Source organism: Dasypus novemcinctus, chromosome 6 (genome assembly GCF_030445035.2).
Source record: "Dasypus novemcinctus isolate mDasNov1 chromosome 6, mDasNov1.1.hap2, whole genome shotgun sequence".
Lineage (NCBI taxonomy): Eukaryota > Metazoa > Chordata > Mammalia > Cingulata > Dasypodidae > Dasypus > Dasypus novemcinctus.
In genome coordinates this window covers 123,792,322-123,815,356 of record NC_080678.1, presented here as the reverse complement: position 1 = coordinate 123,815,356, position 23,035 = coordinate 123,792,322, and the positions used below count along the sequence as shown (strand labels likewise).

At 44.8% G+C, this 23,035-nt stretch overlaps 1 protein-coding gene across 1 annotated transcript in view; it reads left to right on the top strand.

Annotated features, from left to right (window-relative positions):
* Positions 1-88: 88 nt before the first annotated feature.
* LOC131278833 (uncharacterized) overlaps positions 89-23,035 on the top strand; it is a 37,935-nt gene continuing 14,988 nt past the window's right edge. The window contains exon 1 of the mRNA XM_058299356.1: positions 89-144. The gene's annotated coding sequence lies outside the window, so the exon portion shown is untranslated. The remainder of the gene's footprint in view (positions 145-23,035) is intronic.

Here is a 23,035-nt window from a genome sequence, read left to right as displayed (position 1 = left end):
CATTAAAAACAACCTCAATTGTTTCCCCAGTGTTAAGAAAGATGCATAAATGGCTCCTCCTACTCCCGCGGGCTGGGCAGTGCGGGCCGGCGGGAGGCGGGACACGCCCGCGAGGCCACAACCGCCGCCGCCCGGCTTCTCTGGGTGAGTCCTCCCGCAGCCCCGGCGCTCCAGGCGCCGTCGCGCTGCCTGGCCCCGTCCTCACTCGGCCGCCCGCTTGGCTGGCCCCGGCTTCTCGTCCCTCCGCGGAGAAGGCGTCGAGCTGCTGCCGGGAGAAGGCTCAGAAGCTGAACCGCCAGCACCAGCTCACTCTGTGCACGCTGCTGAGGGAGGACGAGGACTGTGCCGCCTGCGAGGCCAAAGGGGTCGCCGATGTCGCCGCCCTCGGCTGGGGCCTCCGCGCCCGGGACCTTCCCTCCCCTCGCGGCCCAGGTGGCCCAGCGGGCTGTGTCCCGCCGGCCCCAGGCTTGACCGGAGGGAGGTAGGGCGGGCTCTGGGCCCTCAGATCCACTCTCACCTCCGCGGGCGCCGTCACTGGTTCCAGCCTCCCCTTCTACCCCGCTAAGGGACAAAGCCGGTGCCCGGCGCTCGGTGCTTGGACTCTGTCTAAGCTCGGGCTCTCACTGGGCCGTGGGCCAAGCTGGGCTGGACGCGGAACACGGCTGGGGCAGTGCTTAGCGTTAGAGGGTTGACCTTATTAAACCTCAGCATATGTTCAGTATCATTTCTCCCTTCTTAACCAGCATTCTGTCTCCTACTAACCTATACTCTGTAGCGTTATTCCATAAGCTTGCTAATCATATTTAGTCCCTATCAGTGAGAACATACAATATTCATCCTTTTGTTTCTGTCTTATTTCACTCAACATATCATCAAGGTTCATTCCTGTTGTCACATGCATCCTGATTTCATTTCTTTTTACACATGAATAGTATTCCATACTATGTATATACTACCTTTTGTTTATCCATTCATTGGTAGATTTAATCTGTTTCCATCTTTTAGCAATTATCAGTAATACCACTATGAACATGAATGTCCAAATATCTGTTAACATCCTTGTTTTCTGTCCTTCTGTATATTTTCCAAGTAGTAGGATTGAAGAATCATAGGGCATTTCTATGTTTAGCTTCCTTAGGGACCACCAAATCATCCTCCACAGAGGCAGCATCATTTATATTTCGACCAATGGTGAAGGAGTGTTCAAATTTCTCCACATTCTCTCCAGCAGCCATAGTTTCTATTTTTATTTTTTAATAATTCTGTGAGGCATGAAACGTTATCTCATTATAGTTTTGAATGGCATATCCCTAATAGCCAGCAATGCTGAGCATCTTTTCATGAGCTATTTTGGCCATTTGTATTTCCTCTTTGAAAAAATGTTTCTTCAAGTCTTTTGCCCATTTTTAAATTAGGTTGTTTGTCTTTCTGTCATTGAGTTATGTGTTCTTTTTATATAACGTGAATATAAAACCTTTGTTGGATATGTGGTCACTGAAGATTTTCTCCCATTGAATAGTCTGCATTTTCGCCTTCTTCAAAAAATGTTTGAAACACAAAATCATTTTGAGGAGTCCTAAGTCCTAGTTATCTATTTTATCTTTTATTGCTTATGGTTTGTATGTACAGGCCAAGAATCCACCACCTACCTCAAGAGCTTAAAATTGTTTCTGTACATTTTCTTCTAGGAGTTTCATGTTTCTAGATTTTTACATTTAGGTTGTTGAACTGTTTTGAGTTAACTTAAGTGAATGAGGTGTGAGATAGGGATCTTTACTTTCTTTGAGATATTGGTATCGGGTTTTACCAGCCCCATTGGTTGAATAGGCTTTCTAAGTCATCTGGGTTGGTTTCACTGCCTTGTCAAAAATCAAGGATAGATGCGAGGGTCTATTTTGAACTCTTGATTCAATCCCATCAATCAATCTATCTTTATACCAGTACATGCTGTTTATTGACACTTTAGGTAAATAATATGTTTTAAAGTCAGGAAATGAGAATCCTTCGACTTCATTTTTCTTCCTTAAGATTGCTTTGGCTATTCGAAGGCCCATGTGCTTCAAGATAAATTTGATAATTGGCTTTTCCAATTTTACAAAGAAGACTGTTTGAATTTATATCAGGATAGCATTAAAATTTTAAATCATTTTGGGTAAAATTGGCATCTTAGTGATATTTAAACTTCCAACACATGAACACAGAATGTACTTCAATTTATTAAGGTCTTCCTTGGTTTCTTTTAACCAAGTTCTCTGAATATAGGCCCTTTATGTCCTTGGTTGTTTATTTATAAATATTTGATTATTTTAGCCAATGTAGTAAATGGAATTTTTTCCCTAACTCCCTCCTCAGTTTTCTCATTGGTAGTGTATAGAAATTCTATTGATTTTTTGCATATTAAAATGAATCTTGTATTCTGCCACTTTGCTGGTGTTTTCTATTGGTTCTAGTAGTTTTGCTGTGAATTTTTAGGATTTTCTAAGAAAGGATCTTATTATTAGGGAATAGTGAAATTTTTACTTTTTCCTTTTCTATTTGGGTACCTTTTATAAATTTTACTTGCCTCATTGAACATATAGTGCAATACTGAATAACAGCAGAAATACTGGACATCATTTTTTTCCTGATCTCATTGGGAAAAATGGTCTTTCACCATTCAGTACAATGTTAGTCATGGGTTTTTCATATGTGACATTTATCATATTGAGAAAGTTTTCTTCTATTGTTATGTTTCAGAGAGTTTTTATCTCAAAAGGATGTTATATTTTTTTCAAATGCGTTTTCTTGATCATTTGAGATAAACAAGTGATTTTTTTTCTTCAATTTATAAATGTGGTATATTACCCTGATTGATTTTCTTATGTTGAACCATCCTTGCATACCTGTTATAAAACCCATTTGATCAGGGAGTGGATGTTGCTCAAGCAGTTGAGCACCTGCTTCCCACATACAAGATTCTATTTTTAGTTCCTGCTGTCTCCTGAAAACAAAAGCAAATAATAAGCAAACAAACAAAAGAACTAAGTCAGGGGAGGCAATGTGGCTCAGTGCTTGAGTGTCGGCTTCCCACATATGAGGTCCTGATTTCAATCCCTGGCACCAGTACATCAAAACTAAAAACATATGATCATGGTGTATAATTTTAATGTGCTTTCCAATTAGAATACATTTTGGAGCACTGCTGCACCACATGGACTATAGTTTACATTTTAGTTTACACTCTCCCCCAGTACATTCAGTGCATTATGGTAGGATATATAATGTCCAACATCTGTCCTTGCAATATCATTTCGAAAAACTCCAAGTCCAGAAAAAGGGGGCATTATCTTTAGATTGGAAAATTATAGCTCACCTTACTAAAGAACAGGACTGGAGGAGGACAGTGACTTTTGTTGGACATAGAATGAGGGTGTGGGTCTGTCTATTAAGTCACTCATGTGTTACATATTGAAGAAACATAAGAAAAATCACTAGTTGCAACAAGGGGGCATGCAACCCAGGTAAAGGGGAAGTGGCAGTTTGGAAGAGGATTTAATTTCCCAATATTTTCCATTTCTGTGCCATCTGGGCTGGAAAAAGGTTTGTAAACAAGGCAATTGCAACTCCAGCAGTTATGGTTTCTCATTATGAAGCAGGCTAGTTAAGATAGGGAATCAATAGATGGATCTAGAATCTGACAAAAAGTCCACATATCATTGGTACTCCCCAAGATGGCTGCTTGAAGATTCTCAGAAGAAATCCAACTTGGAATGAGATATCCTGTGGAAACCAGCAGAAGCAGGGGATATTCTACAGGGGCCTTATTAGTGGGCCCTCCTGGGGGACTGACGGGTGGAGTAATCAATCAAAACAGAAAACTGCTGTGACTCCTCCTGTGCCATTAGCAAAGGAGTAGAATAATTAATGGTTTAAAAGAAATTGTATCATTGATGTGAAGACAGTGGCCACAGGAGTTGCTGAGGGCAGGGAAAGAGAAGAAGAGGTATGATATGGGGGCATTTTTAGGACTTAGGGTTGTCCTGAATGATATCACAGGGACAGATGCAGGACATTATATATCCTGCCATAACTCACTGAATCGACTGGAGGAGAGTGCAAACCCATGCGGAGCTGGCCCATGCACAGTGCTGATGTGCGCCAAGAGTGCTGTGCTACACAGGGGTGTTCCCCCTGTAGGGGAGCCTCTCGCACAAGGAGTGCACTCCATAAGGAGAGCTGCCTAGTATGACAGAAAGTTCAGCCTGCCCAAGAAGGTGCTGCCCACACAGAGAGTTGACACAACAAGATGACGTTAAAAGAAACAGATTCCCGTGCCGCTGACAACAACATAAGCGGACAAAGACGAAGAAGCAGCAAATAGACATAGAGAACAGACAACCAGGGCAGGGGGTGGGGAGAGAAATAAATAAATAAATAAAATCTTTTTAAAAATTTTTGCTAAAAAATTAAAAATAAAAGGCAAGCACAAGGACTTCTTGCTCTCTCTTACTCTCCCTCACCTTCACCCTGTCCCAGTACCTGTCCTGGTGGTGGTCTGTGCGCCTGTTCTTGCCATCTGCACCCTGCTCTTGCCATTTTTTCCCTACCATAATGGCCATGCAAGTAAAACATGGGCATTTATAATCTATAATGGGAAGTTGTAGTCTGTAAATCAGCCCAGTTTATTACTCATAAGCCCCTTCCTCTCTACCTGGGACCCATGATCTATTATTTTCTCCCATTTCTCTTCCCTCCCTACCTTAATAAATCACTGGCCTAACTAACATGACATGCTTTTGAAATTCATTTCTGCAGCATAGTCAAGAACCTAGACAAAATCCATTTACAAATCCATAAGAGACTAGTTCAGCTAATATATGTACAGATTGGATATCCATGTACATATCCATTGGGCTGGAGTGTTGGTTTTGACTTTAACTTGCCACATAGTCTTTTGGAGGGCAAGAGAGGAAGGCATTGTTAGGGTAGGAGAGACTGAGGTGAGGAATGGATGATGAATAAGGACAAAGGAGGAGGGAAAAAAAGTGGAGAGAATAAGTAGTCTACCTGGTGACATTGTCTATTTCACTTCCTGGCTAGTTTGATTTTAAGTCTCCAGATTTAGAGCAAATCCAGGAATGTGACGGAGCCTTTTATAGTTGAGTAAAGTCTACCCATGGCTCAAGACACTGTAATTATATTGTAGTGTCAGATAGGAGAACTTTGCAGGGTTCCTTTTAATTAGAATCTATGGTATCCTTTGCCTGTATCATTTCCATTAGACCCATTATCCTGCTGTCAGGTTATGATTAATATGACATATGTCATGTGGGTCAGGAAAGGTGTCCTTTATATGTTGAAGATAATCTCTGGCATAATGCATTAAGGATTTACAAATTGGGTCCTGTCATGGTGTGACAGTAAGTTATCATTTCCCCATTTTACTCCCACAGATAGGTTTGCCAGTAACAATTTCATATGGGGATAGTTTGTATTTTCCAAAGAGAATGCTATGAATAAAGATAAATGACAAATGTAAAATTTTGGGCCATGGAAGGCCAGTTTCTTGAGTTAATTTAGAATGTTTTAATTTACCTTTATAATCTCAGCTATTTTAATGATTGCTGTGTCTTTTCTTTTTTTTAATTCAGGCTCAGTGCTTTTTCTGTGAGCCTCTATCTTAATGATGGCAATCATTAATGATGGGAATAAAATGGCAGAAAGATAATTTACATGCCCACCATTTTCAAATGGCATACCAGAAGAAGTGAAGTATCCTCTTTATTTCCATAGCATGCTGAAATCATGAATTGCACCAGAAGCACACTTATTACCACTGTAGATGTTAACAGAATTTCCATTAGATAGAAAGCCATAAGTGCGGCTGGGGCGGCTTGCACCCCGACGCTGACGGGGGGGTTTGGAGGGGTCAGCTGGCCGCAAAGGCATCTGAGGCTGCGGCAGACAGCCTCAGAGGGGCTCTCAGGCGTGGAGGACGCACGGCGAGGGGAGAAAGAATGCCGCGGAGACCAGGTCTGGTACGCAAGTCCGGTTTATTAAGGAAGTGCAGTGGGTTATATAGAGAATGAGGAGGGCGGGGTAGAGCAGGAGGAGTGAGGGCTATGGGGCGGCTGGGGATTGGCAGAAACTTGTGGGTGGACTTGTGGTTTTGTGCTGTTAGCTGTTGCTAGGGAAGTGGGCAGATTTCAGGTTATGATGCAACATTTGCCCCTTTTTCTCTTTTTTATTAGGGGGGGGTATAGGTGAGAGGTTTGCTTGGGTGTGTACTTATGGACGTGTGCTGGCTATGTTGGCCGCTAACAGGGGGCGAGTGGCAGGTCCAAAGAGTGGCAGGCAAGCAGAACAGACCAGCTGTGCTACACGTGAGTGGTGGGCTGCGCACTTCCCCCACTAGGTGCGGCTACGCTTGCCATTCAGACTCGGGCCTGCCCCGCCCCCTGCTCCCTATTGATTGTTAAGCAGTTCTAGGGTGGCGGCAGCTGGGGAGGGGAGTGAAGTTGGCTGTTAAGGTGGGGAACGCGCCGGCTGGGGGAGCAATGGGATGCGTTGCAGGGTTTTTAGGTGTTGGGTTGTCCTTGATTTCTTCTTGGGGCGGGCTGAGCAGGGCTCGTTGGGGGGGCTGTCTTCAGTGGCGAGCTGATGGTACTGGATGCGCACGAAGGACGTGAGGATTGCGTTGGTTTGGTCCTTGGTGAGCTGGATGATCTTCTTGACAGCCCAGGGCCCTATGGTAAGAGCTAGGAGAATTATTATTAGCGGGCCTAGGAGAGGGAGGAGGTATGGGAGGAGGGTATGGAAGACTCCGGAAAAATAGTTAGCGGCTTCACGCTCTTTTTGGCGCCGCTCTAGTCCTTCTCGGACCTTTCTTAGGCTGTCCTTGGCAAGGCCAGTAGAATTGGCGTATATACAGCACTCTTCTCCAAGGGCGGCACAAAGGCCTCCCTCCTTGAGGAGGAGAAGGTCAAGGCCCCGGCGGTTTTGGAGAACTACCTCAGAAAGGGAATTGAGAGAGTTTTTAAGATGGGAGATAGCGACTTGGAGGTGGGAGATATCACTGTCGACAGCTTGCCTGAGGGAGGAAAGGGAAGAGGATTGTGTGGTAAGAGCGGCGATTCCCGTGCCTGCCCCAGCGAGACCTAGAAGGGTAGCAACTGTGAGGATGGTGAAGGGTTCTCTCTTCTGGAGGTGAGCAGGGAGTTTGTGACTCTGAAGGGCGGAGAAGAACTCTTCGTCACTGTGGAAAAGGACTCGAGGGGCTAGGAGAATGAGTAGACAGGTTTCATTGGTGGCGTTGAGGGTAGCGACGTTGAGGCAGGGGGTTAGTCCGGTGGAGGTGCAAAGCCATTGGGAGGTGTTAAGGGGGATTAAGAATTTGGTGGAAATGTTGGGAGAGGAGTAGTTGGAGCAGGCATTTAGGAGGGGATGGGGACCTTGGCGAGAATGAACACAGCGCCCTGTGGAGGAAACAGATTGAAAGGTTAAGGGGATAGAAGAGGCTTTCCAATTGCATTCAGCAGGATTATGTTCAGAGGATTCAGTGAAGGCGAGGTTAGTGGCAACGGGCTCATATAGAGGAAGAGAGGGAGAGAGACAAAGCCAGCAGTTTGCAGTTAGGTTGGGGTGGGAGATATTCAGAGAGATGTAGGAGGCTCTAATTAGGTTAATGAGAGGGCTAGAATACTGAGTAGGGGGTAAGCGAGACTTGGGGTTGTGGGAGGTAAGGGGGGCAGTAGCGAGGGGGGTGCTGGGCGAGGGAGAGTGTGAGGCGGAGTTGGGGGGAGAGGGAGGCTGTGCCTGTGGAGGATTGAGAACCTGATTTGGGCCCACTGGGATGGAACGTGTGGGAATCGGCTCTTTTTTTTATAATGATAAAGGCACCGTAGTCGTAGCCGGTTGCATACAGGCGGACTCCCCACGTGCGGCCAGACAGCCAGACTGGATCTAGGGGATTTTTGACTCGTAGGGTGACGGAGCGCCAGTTTGCGCCGCTGTGGATGAGCTTAATATAGGGGTCTTTGTTAGGGGCACCGGACCATCCGTAGGCGATGGTCTCGCACCCCCAGGAAGGGCAGTAATAGTGTGCAGGGTCATGGCATCCTCTGGCGGTGGATGAACAGATGTAGAAACCTGAGAAATGGTTATCATTGGGGCCACAGCACTTTTTGGGGAGGCCCGCACCGTACGTGGCTGCAGGGGTACGCCTGCTGCGGCGCGATGGGGGTGAAGTATAGCAATGAAGGGAGCAGCTATCGAAGGCACTGCTATAACTGGACGTGTAAGCTAGGTTGGTGAGATTACAGATGTGCACGGTGAAGGAAGGAGCGCTTGCAGTGACATTTACAGCGAGGAGCTTTTCCTGCTGCCAAAGGGTGAGCGCCCAGTTGAAGGGTTGGTGTGAGGGGTTGGAGAAGATAGGCAGGAGAAGAGGAAGGAGGAGGAGAAGGACTGGGTACAGACGAGCTTCAGTCCTCTGCTCCATTGGCGTAGTCGTCTCGGGGGGCGAACGAAGAGGGGGTGCTCGGTGGTGGACCGTTGCTTGATGGCGCAGGTGCAGCGTTCTCTGGAGGTGCTGGCACCGGCATGCGTCGGACGGCGGTGAAGGGTGCCAGATCGTCGGGTGAAGGGGTGTGGTCCGTTGCAGGCACTGTGGCAGGATGGATCAGACGAGCTGGGATCCACAGGGGCTGCGGCTCAGAATCTGGAAAGACACAAGCAAAATCTCGCCCTTGGGCAAGGAGGGGGGCTGGTCGTTGCCAGCGGTTAGTTTGGGGGTCTTTCCAATGGACAAGAGGGGCTTGGGTGGGACGCCACATGGGGCCCCAATGCTTGTGGGTGGGAGAAAGGCCTTTCTTGTCAAATGTGAGCAAGTTCAAGTGAATTAAGCAGGCGGTAACAACGTCTCCTGGTGGCTTTAGAGGAGCTTCATTTTGCTCTTTGTGAATAAGGAGCTTGAGCTGTTGGTTAATGCGCTCGACGATGCCTTGTCCTTGTGGGTTGTAGGGAACCCCAAAATGATGTGTGATCTTGTACATTTGTAGGAAGGCAGCAAAGGCGGAGCTCCAATAAGCGGGGCCATTGTCTGTTTTGAGGTCCCATGGAACGCCCATAAAAAGGATGGCTTGGCGTAGCGCACGGATGGCGTGTTTGGCTGTTTCTCCTGGAAGGGGCAGGGCGTAGCACATGTGCGAGAAGGTGTCGACGGCAACATGCAGGAACTTGAGTCTTCCAAAAGAGTTGACATGAGTAACGTCCATTTGCCATCGGGAGTTTGGGCGAAGACCTCGCGGGTTGACGCCCTGTGGCTGTAATGGGCTGAGGGGTAAGAGAGGCGCGCAGGTGCGGCAAGAGCGCAAGAGGTGCTTACAGGTTTCCATGGGCAGATTGGGAAAGAGCTTATGAATTGAGCGCTCTGAGAAGTGGAACTGCGCATGCAGTAGCTTGGCCTGGTTGACAACGTCCCCAAGATAAAGCGGCCAGGGCATGCTGTGGTTGGCATGTGCAAGGCATGCTGTGTCAGGCGAGCGCAGCGTGCTGTGCTGGTGACGCCTGAGCTGGTGATGGCTGGACAGCGCGGTCGGCGGCTTGATTTCCAGCGGTTAGCGGGCCAGGGAGGCCGCTGTGACTTCTGATGTGAGTGATGAACCAAGGGTGGTCTCTGGCTTCTAATTGGTGCTGGAGGAACTGAAGCGCCCTATCGATGGCTGTATCCGTAGGGAAGAAGGTGGCAAGAGGCAAGGCATGGCACACCTGCAGGGTGTATAAACTGTCTGTGAAGATATTGAGCGGCTGGTTGGGGCAGGTGTGCAGAGCAACAGCGACTGCGAGCAGTTCTCCGAGTTGGACGGAGAACGCGTTCGAAAACACAAGGGTTCGTGGCGTTGGGGAACCAGGTGAATAGATGACCGCAGCATAGGAGGTCTTTGAGGCATCTGTAAAGGCCGTTACTGCGTGTGGAAGAGGTTTCCTGGCCGGCAATGGATGGAACGGAGTGGAGAATGCGAGTCGCGAGAGGCCTTGGAGAAGTCGGTGATGAGGATAGTGGTTGTCGAAAGAGCCTCTGAAAGTTTCAGCGAGCACTTGCATGTCCACGTCGTGGATGAGCAGGTTGGTAGTAGCCTTGGCGTCAAAGGGCCAGACGATTGTGGAAGGAGGAACTCCGTAGGTATGCACACATAGCCCTACAAGGTCGGAGGCGAGGGCGATCCATGCCCTTGTGAAGGGGCAGATTTTTGGGAGCTTACTCTTGGAAGTGTGTAGCCAGAGCAGTGGCCCGTCTTGCCAGAGGAGTCCAGTGGGCGTTACTGGCGTGGGAAGAACCAATGCGAGGATTGGCAGTCCTGGGGCGTAGCGCTCGAGGCGGCAGGCCTGAAGGGCCTCGTTGACATCCTGCACAGCCGCTGGGGCTGCTGGAGTGATGACGATGGGGCGGGTGACTGCGTCGGCTGGAAGATCCTTAGTCTGGAGGAGCTCGAAAAGAGGCTGAAGTTGAGCCGTGGTGATGGGGAGCGCTGACTGAAGCCAATTGATTTGGCCGCAGAGCTGCTGTAGCTCCGTTAGAGACATCTTGGGCGACACCTGTAGCTTTGGTGCTACTGGCTTAACATGGTGGTGAAAGTGAAACCCCAAAAATTGAAAGGGGGATTGAAGGCGAATCTTGTCAGGCTGAACAGTAAGTCCAATCTGTGAGAGATTGTGGAGAAGCTCCGAGACGAGAGTTTCCAGCTCACGAGGATCCTTAGCGGCAATGAGCAGATCGTCCATGTAGTGGATGATGTGGGCGCGCCTGTGGGCCTTCTTGCGGAGTGGATCGACTGCGCGATCGACAAAGAGTTGGCAGATGGCCGGGCTGTTGCGCATTCCTTGAGGGAGGACTCTCCATTGGTAATGCTGGGCTGCACCTCGATGGTTTGTTTGAGGCACCGTGAAGGCGAACCGTGGGCAGTCTCATGGATGGAGAGGAATGGAGAAGAAGCAGTCCTTGATGTCGATGATGGCCGCGTGCATGTGCTGAGGGACAGCGGTGGGGTGCGGGCACCCTGGCTGCGGCGATCCCATTGGCTTGATGTGCTTGTTGACCTCACGTAGGTCATGGAGAAGGCGATATTTGCCACTGCTTTTCTTGGTAATAACAAAGACAGGTGAATTGTAGGGACTAGTGGAAGGTTCAATGTGTCCTGCCCATAACTGCTCTTCGACGAGAGTGGAGAGGGCTTGCAGTTTGTAAGATGGCAAGGGCCACTGCTCGACCCAGATGGGCTCCTCTGTGTCCCATTCCAGAGGGATAGGGTCAGGCGTTGTGATGGGAGCAGTGGCCCCCGCTAGGGGGGGGGGCAGGCTGAGCGAGAGGGCTTCAGTAGTGAGAATGGCTCCCGTTTGGCTGAGGATATCTCTTCCCCAGAGAATACCACCAACGGTGGAGAGGATGAGGGGGCAGAAGTGACCGTGCCGGCCCTCTCGGTCCTCCCATTTGATAGGAGTGGCGCATCTCCAGGACTCGGCGGAGCCTGTGGCCCCAATTACCTGAGGCCCCTGCTCAAGAGCCCAGTGGTTGAAGGTGGCGATTTCAAACGGGATGCAGGAGACCTCTGCACCGGAGTCGAGCAGTCCCTCTAACCATTGCCCTTCGATTTTGAGCTCCATGACAGGCTTGGAGGAGCTTCTGATGGGAACCATCCACATCAAGGCTTGGGGGCTCTCTGGTGGGTGGCCTCTTTGGGGCGGGGCTGAGGCTTGCCCCGCTGGGAGTTTAAAGGTTGGCGAGGGCTTTGAGCGGAGCGGCAGTCGCGGGCCCAATGATATCCTTTTCTGCATCGAGGGCATGGGGTGGAAGGCCCTCTTGGGCGGGATGGAGGGCGGCTGCCGGATGCTGGGAGGGGTGGTCTCTCGGTCTGCAATTGTGGGCAGTCTCGGGCGAAGTGGCCGGTCTCACCGCATCTGAAGCATCCGGAAGAAATGGCTAGGGCCGTGGCAATGGCTTTGGCGAGGCTAGTGGCCTGCGGGTCAAGGTTGCGGCAAGCCAAGACCCAGTCATGGACGCCCTTATCCCGCATGGTGAGGATAATCTGCCGGCAAGCATCGAGGCATCCTTCAACGATGAGATCTTTGGTGAGAGCGACCTGGGCCTCCTCTCCGCGGACCTTACGCTGGCAGGCCTCGATGACGCGGGCGACAAAGGTAGCGAAATCTTCGTCTTTGCCCTGGGTCATCTGGGCGAGCTTTTGAGGTCTCGTGGCGGAGACATTGCGGAAGGATCACAGAGCTAGTTCTCTAAGCCGGAGCCAAAAACTGGGGGGCGCATTGCGGTACTGCACAGGATCGGTGAAAGTACCAATGCCTGTGTACGCCTCTGGGAGGTCCTGGATACCCACACTGGCATTCTCGGCGATGCGCCTCTCAGCCTCTGCCTGGAAGTGGCATCTCCATTCCACGAACTGTCCTGGGGCCAGAATGGCCCGGGCAAGTGAAATCCAATCATAGGGGAGAACAAGTTGTGCCCCAAGTTCCTCGAGTAGCTGTTGGGCATATGGACTCCCGATGCCATCCTCCTTAACTGCGCGTCTAAGGTTTTTAATTTCATCAGTGGTGAAAGGGAGCCATTGCTGGGGGCGCGCTTGAGAGGGCCCCGGGTTCAAAGGGAAGAGGTGAGGGGTGGCCCCTGTCATGGGTGGGCCGGAGTGGCCCAGCCATATGTCTGAACTGGTCCAAGGCCTGGACGCTGGTGCCGGCGGAGCGGCCAATGGAGGAGGAGGTGGTGGCCATGTTGTCTGAGAGGGGGGACAAGATGGACGCAGAGGAGTTTCCGGTTGCAAACAAGATGGTGGGGGCTCTCCTTCCGGTTGCAAACAAGATGGCTGCGGAGCAGTTTCCGGCGGACAAAATGTCCGCGGCAAGGCTTCCGGTGATATATAAGATGGCGGAGGCTCTCCTTCCGCCCTGCGCCAAGATGGCGGAGGCTCTCCTTCCGCCCTGCGCCAAGATGGCGGAGGCTCCCCTTCCGGTTTGCGCCAAGATGGCGGAGGCTCCCCTTCTGGTTTGCGCCAAGATGGCGGAGGCTCTCCTTCCGGTCTGTGCCAAGATGGCGGAGTGACCGGAAGAGGCGGGTAAAGAGAGGCGGGATTTCCGCCTGAGGGCCCATACTTCCTCCCTTCAGGCGAAGAAGAAGGAGGAAGTGTGCCATCTTGGTGGCCAGGCGGGAACTTCCCCCTTTCAAGCGAAGAAGAAGGAGGAAGTTCGCCATCTTGGCAACCAGGCAGGGACCTCCCCCCCTCAGGCGGAGAGGAAAGAGGAAGTTTGCCATCCTGATAATGGTCATCCCGAAGAGGATGGAGCTCAAGGTCGGCATTGAGCTGACTAGATAAGGACTCAGTATCTAAGTCGGGAGTGTCCCCCTTATCAGGGTCGCAGTCGAGCGGCCGCGCAGCAGCCCCAGCAGAAACCTGGTAAGCGTCTTTCGGGGCAGGCATGCCAAGGAGGCAGGCACGGATGGCCACAAGCGTGGGCAGGAGGCCAGGGGGAAACGACCTGCCCTCATGCTCCATAGAGGAGGTGACACGGTCAATGAGACGCGAGTAAGTGTCTGGGCTCCAAAGGTGGCAGGAGGCCAGCCACGGATTGAAAGGCAGGAGGAGATCCCAGTACTTTTGCAGGTGGCGGAGGGAAACCCTAACGCCATTAGTGTCTAGGAGGCCAGCAAGCGCTCTGACTTGCGGCGCTTGGCGGGAAGATAGACGCCCGCCCATTTTTCTGCCGGGGGCCGATAACGGGGGTCCTTACCTTGAGAGCGCGGCGAAGGGGTGGGAGCGAGGTCCCACGGGGGTGAGGCAGTGGTCACGTCGGACTGGACTTGAACTGCCACCACGTTGGGGCGCCAGTTGCGGCTGGGGCGGCTTGCACCCCGACGCTGACGGGGGGGTTTGGAGGGGTCAGCTGGCCGCAAAGGCGTCTGAGGCTGCGGCAGACAGCCTCAGAGGGGCTCTCAGGCGTGGAGGACGCGCGGCGAGGGGAGAAAGAATGCCGCGGAGACCAGGTCTGGTACGCAAGTCCGGTTTATTAAGGAAGTGCAGTGGGTTATATAGAGAATGAGGAGGGCGGGGTAGAGCAGGAGGAGTGAGGGCTACGGGGCGGCTGGGGATTGGCAGAAACTTGTGGGCGGACTTGTGGTTTTGTGCTGTTAGCTGTTGCTAGGGAAGTGGGCAGATTTCAGGTTATGATGCAACACATAAGAGCATATATTTCTTCCTTTATGGCGAAAGAAATTTTTAGAAGGCTGCCACATAGCCTGCTTGGAATTTGCCACTGAAATTTCTATCATAAATATCAACAAATAGGATGACATCTGGGTTGATCATAATAGCATGTAGGGAATCATTAACTTTGATGTTATCAGTTTACAGTCATGGGGTATCCCCTCATTGGATAAAGGTAGCAGAGCAGCAGGGTTAAGAACATTGCTGAACTTTAGGTGAAGATTAGGAGCTGAAATAGAAGGATCTCAAAAGAAGTCAGTATTTTGGAGGAAAAAAATGGAATCTGCTCAGATTAAAGTTTGCCGATGCTTTAATCTGGCAGTTTCTGCTGTAGCTTTAAAAGAATTATGGTAAGCACAGGCAACTGCATCAAGGTGAGGGCTAAAATAAGCAATAGATTTGGGATTTCCTCTTTGTTCTTGAGTTAACATTCCTCAGACTTTGTTATAAAAGAATTTACTCCAATTATTATCCATTAACAAGGAGGACAGATTCTGATTGAATTTATTCAAGTATATAACCAAAAAATAAGAATATTCAGTAAGATTTTTCAAATTCTGGAGGGGTCAGGCAGGGAGGTAAAGACAGACTATGAGGTATAGATAGCTTAATTTAGTAAGGGATCCCTTCTGTCTAGAAAATAAAGCAATAAAATATTAGCAATAATCCAAACAATACTATATTCATTCTTTTCCAGTTCATTTAGCCCTAGGTATTTAATCCTAGTTTTATTAACTCTTCTGTTAGCAATCTCAGTGAATTTATCAGCTTCTTCCCTAGAATTCTGGAGATCTTGACTCATTCCGGTGGTATGTTCTCAGAGTTATTTGAGCAATGCCATTAGAAGTTGATACTTCAGAGGACTTTGCAGTCCTTTCCATAGTTCTCTGATATAGTTCTTTTTGTTGAAGATGAAGAACACTGAGCTGTATCTGATTGCAAGAATTTCCATGGAAGCATCAAACTGAAAACTATCTGTAAATCACAAAACACATAAAAAGTCTGTGGTTGAGTTACTGCTCCTTTACAAAAGTGAACATTCAGAGAGAGTTCATGAAACATTACTTTAAGAAGAGCTGAAATTTTGACCAACAATGCTATTGTTGTCTTGCATCAGACATATTATTCTTTGAAATCACATAGAGAGTGATGATATTGACAAGTCTCTTAAGAACTTAACATAATTTCTGAAATGTTTACAGCAATAACATGTTATCCTATAAATTTAACCATAGGAATGTTGTAAAATCATTTATAAACTCATAATTCCTATGCAACAAATAACATTAAATAAAACCAATTTTATCAGCTTTTTTTACAAAATGAAATAAAAAATCCTCTGTGATTTTCCAAGGGCCATCTCGGAAATTCCAATTAGATTCTGAGATCAAGAAGACATCACTTAGGAAACTATCAAAAGTTGTCAGATTTTAACATTTGGTTAAATAGGACTATGGGAAATTTTGAAACAATATTTAGTTCTCTATTTAATGAAAAGGTCAACAAAATCTTTTAAAAGTAAAGAGAGGTTCGTTCTCATCTATTTGGTGAACTAATTAGAACCCCAAAATTGGAAGACTTGGTAAGGTTGACTAAGTTCTGAGACAGGTTTCAAAAGTAAGCTCTTTTCACAAAGTTCTGCCCTGTCCAGTTTCTTCTTCTCAAGGTGAATATAACCTCTATTTTTGCATACCATTTAAAAACCATCAATAAAGCATGTCACTCCCTGATTAAACAAAAAATAAAACTAGTATTGCTTAATCCTGTGAGACACACATTGTACATCTTGAACATATTTACCAGTTAATTTCAAAATTATCATCCTCACATGATATTGGATATTTAAGGCTATTGTAAAGAGTAATTATAAAGACTTGTTCATTCCTTATTCATTCATAAATCCTTTTGACTGCATTATGTGTAGTAGGAAATATTCCATGTCCTGGAGAGTCATCAAAGATCCTAACACACTTGTTGACTATAGATAAAAACATGGAATTCTCTGAAATTCTGAAATAAATGTGGAAATAAAAATTAATAGATTAATATATATGAACATTTTCAACATTCCTAAATTGTGACAAAAATAAAACAGGTTATGTATGAAAAAGAAATATGAGAAAATAAATATTCATTAAAATTTATGATTATGAATGTTTATATTCACATCTATACATTAAAATGTATGTTTTTTACTCTACAGGAAAGTGGATTTCTGTGAATAAAATCTCATGCAATTTCTGTGCTTCACATTATCTGCACCTTATTGAAGTGAAATTCTCATAAATTTAACCATTTTAAAAATACAGTCAGTGTGAGTATACATTCACAATGTTGTACATCAGCTTTATCTAATTTCAGAATATTTTTATCTCCTCCAAAGGAGGCCTCATACCCAAAAATGTGTTATTTTCTTAGGCCTTAAGGCAGGGCCTTTTTGCATAAGCAGAGATGTCATGAAGAAAACTTCAGCACCAGAGTTAGGTAAACTCACTTGTATTACGTCTGCTGAGGTAAGGAGCCAAAGGTCAGTCTAAAGTGATTCAGACCTGACTCCCTGTGCTGTGGCTTTATTTTTGCTTAAGTACTTAAGTTACTACTTAGCTTATACTTTGATTATGCATTAGTTTTTACACATATGGATGAACACACATTGGTTATAAAATTTTATGATTTGTATGTTTAGGAAATTACATACATAGATATATTGCAAGATTAAATAAGGATTGAATAACTCCACCCCTGGGTGGGAAACCTATTATGTTAATTAAGCAAGTTGAAGTGAGGACAGCTAGGGACTTTTTCTATGCACATCTGGCCAGCTGGTTTTTATACTTCACTGCTTCAACAGGATATTCTTGACCACCAAAAGTGGAATTTTGCAGAGATGTTTGTATCTCATTACTTTTTAATTTATGTATAATTTTTTCTTTTGTATCATAACAATAGGAAGAGAAACATGTTATTTTCACATATTCAGTTCTCCTACATCCATCAATTCCCTCCTTTTAGTTTTTTGGTGATATTCTTTTTTCAGGGGAAAGGGAGGAAGCTCAGATCTTTTGTAACTATTTCCTGCTGATATTATGGGTGTTAATCTCCTAAGAACCTATTGTAAGAGAGTGGTGTGAGGAGGAAAAGTTGGTTTGTTAAAGTTTGCAATTGCTTTTGAATAAAGCATTGCATGCATGATATAAGTACAGGTGCCACCGCTAAAAGAATTAAAATAATGATTTTTTTGTAGGGAGGCAGCCATTTGGTAAGGTTAGATGGGTTTAAAAAGGAAAAAAATATTTTCTATCTCATGAGGTCATTGGGTTTTTTTTTCAGTTCCTCAATGCTTTCAAGGAATTTGCCTGATTCATTTACATGGTAACAGCACTCTTCTTTGAGGAATAAACATGTTCTTTCTTGTGTGGCTGTTAGCAAATCAAGCGCTCTGTGGTTTTACAGAACTATTGCCGTTAAGGAGTTTATTTGTTTTTGTACTGTTAACATGGTGTCTGCATATGAGCTCCATGTGCTCCCACTTCCTTGGAGAGATCAGTAGCTAGGTACAAAGATGAAGCTGCAGTTCCAGTGGATGCTGCAATTCTTAAGAAGGTAAATAAGTGGATTAATGGGATTGTTCTCTTTGTCCTGGTGCTAAGTTGTGTTGTTACTGGGAAGGGTAAGGTGGTGTTCATTGTGAATACTGCAGGGAAAACATATCCAATACAGTGGAAGAGATAGATAAGCAGAGTTTCCACAAGGAAAACATATTCTTAATTTTGGATTTAAGCTAGTAGTAAGTTATATTTGTTATACTTTGCTTTATTCTTGCTTACCTGATTGGCAAAAGTATGATGTAAAAAAGGGAAACTTCTCCTTGGGTTAGGCCAGTATTAAGCAATGGGTCTGTATTTGGGTGATGGAATTGTTTTCCACTATGGATTTCAAAAAAGAACATGGATTTAGCTTTATCATAAAACATGTTAGGGTGATTTACATAGGAAGAGTTCAGTCACCTGCAATTTTGATCATGTATGGTGTTAATGAGAATGTTATACATACGTTGGGGTCTGCCTTTACTAAAGAGCTTGTTGAATTTTGTTTTAAATTTCCTACAAAAGCATGAGTATGTGATTGTTTAGGAATTTGATTTTATTCATGTAGGCATCAGCTCATAACATTCCTTCCCCCCCTCCCCCCAATTTCCTGTAAACCTATCACCCAGTCTCTAGCTCTCTGAGACAGCTTGGTTAGCTTATTTCATATCAGAGAGGTCACGTAATATTTGTCCTTCAATGCTGGTGCAGCAGTTCTCCAAAATGTATTCACCAAATGCAATGAATGTGCTGCACTGGATGAAAGAGGTTGATGTGGGAGGAGTGGGGGATGGTGTGTAGGGTATGTGGGAATCTCTTATATTTTTTAAATTAATTTACTGAAACATATCACCCACACACAAACATATATAAACAATAAGTGTATAGTAATAGTTGTGAACTTACAAAACAAACATATATAACATCATACAGTAGTCTCATAACTCACCCTACCACCAACACCTTACATTGTTGTTAAACCTTTTTAACTAATGATTAAAGAGCATTGTCAAAATATTACTACTAACCAAAGTATTTTCCCCCAACCCTCCCTATTATTATTATCTTTATGTCATTTATATATGAACATACATAAACAATTAAGTGTCTAGTAAACGTTGTGAACTTACAAAGCAAACATGCATAACATCATACGGAGCTCCCATACATCAACCTCCACCAAAACCTTGCATTGTCATGAGATGTTTATTACACATTATGAAAGAATACTCTCAAAATCTTACTACTATAGTCCTTATCTTACATTTGGTGTGTTTTTCCCCCAACACACCTTATTATTTTTTTAATATATTTTTTATGACAGAAGTTGTAAACTTATAAAACAATCATGCACATATGCAGAATTCCCAAGCAACACCCTTCTATCAACACACCACATTGTGGTGGAACATTTGTTACAGATAAGATAATATCATCTGATTGTTACCAAGTCCATAGCATTTGGCTCATGTTTTCCATACTGTCCCATTATCAACACAATACATCTTTGTCACAGATGGAAGAATATTATATTATTACTGCTAACCACAGTCCATAGGTCATTCCAGTTGTATTTTTTCCATGCATTTCCATGTACCCTGCAGTAGTGATATACATTTGCTCTACCTCACAAAGGACACTCATGCATCTGCACCATCAACCACAATTCTCATCCACCTCTTGGTTTACTGTGCTATTCAGTTCCTAGATTATTCTCAGCATTCTGTCATTTGGCATTTACATCCCTAGACTATCATTTTCAGCCACATCCCTAATAATAAAATAGCTATTACTATTTTTCCCATATATTCTATACATTTCCATACTTTTACAGTAAAGCTAATTAAAACTTCTACATACATTAAACGTCAGTAGTCCATCTCAATCCTTCTTTTATCTCCATTATGAATCCACCACCTACCATCAGGTCTTGATGATATTATCCTACAATTTCTTCTAGAATTTTTATGGTTCTTGCTTTTATTTTTAGTTTTTTATCCATTTTGAGTTAATTTTTGGATAAGATGTGAGATAGATGTCCTTTTTCCTTGTTTTAGCTATAGATATCTGGTCTTTCAGCACCATTTTGCTGAATGGACTGTTCTGCCTGAGCTGTGTGGGTTTGACAGGCTAGTCAAAAAATCCCTTGACCATACAAGTGAGGGTCTGTTTCTGAGCCATCAATTTGGTTCCACTGGCCTATGTATCTGTCTTTATGCCTGTACCATGCTGTTTTTACCACTATAGCTTGGTAGTATGATTTAAAGTCTGGAGATGAGGGTTCACTTTTACTTTTATGATGTTTCTGGCTTTTCAGGACCCCTTACCCTTCCAATTTACTAATTGTATTTTCAATGTTTTTTAAAATGCTGGTGGAATTATTATCAAGGTTGCATTGAGGGCTGGTATATCAGTCCAGGTTGGGTTGTGTGTAGCAAAAATGGAAACAAACAGGGTCGTTAAACTTTCTTGGGATCTGCACAACAAGATGGAATGCTGTTTTTCCAGTTAAATAAATCTGAGGTGGCAAAAGGAGTGTGGATGAAAAGAAAGCCTCACGGTCATCTCTGATCAAAAATCACATGGAACTTGACAGAGCAGGAACTTACAGTCTCAGCCGTGTTGGTGGCTATCCAGGCTGAAAACAGCTCCCTTCTGAGTATGGAAGGGAGATTGGAAGAAAGGCCCTTGTGGGAGGGAAAGCAGGGCTGATACCTCTAAGGGAAGTGTGTGTTTTGGTGGTGGCCCAGGTGGGGAGGAGCCCAAGGTGTCCAGAATAATAAGGTGGTAGAGTATTAAGTCTAGGAGCCATAATGTGTTCTAAGAGAGGGGATCCCAGGACCCCAACTGTTTTTGTAACTGGGGCTGAAGGGGACCCACACAATAACCCATAACTCTTTCTAGTTTCCTTATCTTTCACAACTCGAAAAAGACTTGAACATATGGGACTTCTGCCTGTTTCCCTTGCTCTTTACCAAAAAAGTTCAGTTGCAATATAGTATTAAAATTTAAAGACCCATTTTCTGGCCAAATTTTTCTGTCATCCAATCTATATCTAGGCCAAGCTTCATTACAGAAACTAATTAATTCATTTTTCTGAAACCCAGATCCCCCAAATTTAGATGAATTTTTCAGGATGCATCCTAGTAATGGGCACTTGGGTACCAATGCCTCATTTCCCGTAGTGGCAGAAAAAGGGAGAGAGAACATTCAAAATAAAGGCACAAAAAGCAGCGGGCTTCCCCTTTAAGGGAGTGAGGGATTGGGACTCAAACCCATGAAGCCTGTCCCACTAGCACCAAATCTTTGCTACCTTAGTGAAGGTAAAGGAAATGCTAACTCGCAGTTAGCCAAAGCCAAGCAGCAGATTTCCCCTTTAAGGGAGTGAGGGAGTGGGACTCAAACCCACCAAAACATCTCACATTGTAATGAAACCTCCACTAGTTTAGTGAAGGTAAACCAAATGCTAACTCATGGTCAGCAAGAAGAAAGAGGAAGTAATGAAAAAAGGAGCAATCTCACTAGTGAGGGAAAGGAGATGACCCAGTCCTCCATCCTAACCTTGTGAGCCTTTGTTCCTTTGGTGGCTGGCAAGGGGCTCTGTCCTGGGTAACCCCCAAGTCCTTGGGAAAATCTCAAGAATCTGACGGAGTCAGGGATACCCCAGTGCAGACAACCCCCTCTGCAGTTCACTATGGAAGCGCTCTCTGGTTACCAGTTTTATTTACTTATTTTGTTCTCATTGGAGTCACCAATTTGTTAGACCTTAAGGTAGGGTCTTTATGGATAACCAGAGATGGCATGAAGAAAACTTCAACATGAGAGTTAGGTAAACTCACTTTTATTATATCTGCAGAGGTAAGCAGCCATATTCAGTCCCAAGTGATTCAGACCTAATTCCCTGTACTGTGATTTCACTCTTGCCTAAGTATCTAAGTAACTACTTAGCATGTGCTTTGATTATCCATTAGTTTATATGCATATGGATGAACACACGTAACTGGTTATATAATTGTATGATTTGTATGTTTAGGAAAGTATGCTTGTACATATATTGTATGGGAAATTTACTACGTTAATTAAGCAGTTTGAAGTGAGGATAGCAAGGGTCTTCTTTTGGGCAGGTCAAGCCAACTGGTTGAAGCTGGTTTTCATATTTCATTGCTTCAACAGGATATTCTTGACCACCAAAAGTGGAATTTGGCAGAAAGATAGGGCTGTATCTCATTACTTTTTAATTTATATACAATTCTTTCTTTTGTATCTTAGCAACAGGGAAAGAAACAAGTTATTTTCAAGTATTTGATCATCCTACATTCATCAACTCCATATTTCCCATTCCCCTAAATCCCTGTCCAATATTAATCTTCTTTCTGTGTCTATGGATTTACCTATTCTGGATATTGGTTATAAACGTATTTTTTAAAAATACAAAACAGACAAAAAAACTTTTGTGTCTGGTTTCTTTTACTTAGCATGTTTTCAAGATTGCTCTATGTTATACTTGTACCATTACTTCTTGCCTTTCTATGACAACAAAATTCCAGTGAATGGATAAAATAGATTTTGGTTATCCACTCAATATGTAATAGATATTTGGTTTGTTTCCAGTTGTTTGCTGATGTAAATTATGCTACTTTGAATATTTGTGGACAGCTAATTGAATATTTCTCTTCAATTTTTGGATTTATACATCAAGATAGAGAATTGCTGGATTATCATCTAATTCTGTGTATACTTTATTAAGGAACTGCCCAAATATTTTCCACAGCATTTAAACCATTGTACATATCAACCAGCAATGTATAAGGATTCCAATTTCTCCACATCCTCACCAACAGTTATTTTAGGTTTTCAAAAATAGTATACCTCTTAGTGGATGGAAGTGGTGTCTTTTTGTGGTGTTGATTTGCATATCCCTAAAGTCTGAAGATGTTGAGTGTCATTCCATGTGGTTGTTGGCTAATTGCATATACTCCTTGAAGAAAGATCTATTAAAATACTTGACTCATTTTATATTATTTGGAATCAGGAATCTTTTCTGATATCACTAAACATGTCTTGCAGCTTGATTATATTTATTCCTAGCAACTTTATTCTTTTTGATGCTATTTTAAATTAATTTTTTTCTTAATTTTCTTTTTGGATTCTCACAATTTGTATGCATAAATACAACTGATTTATGCATGTTAACCTTTTACC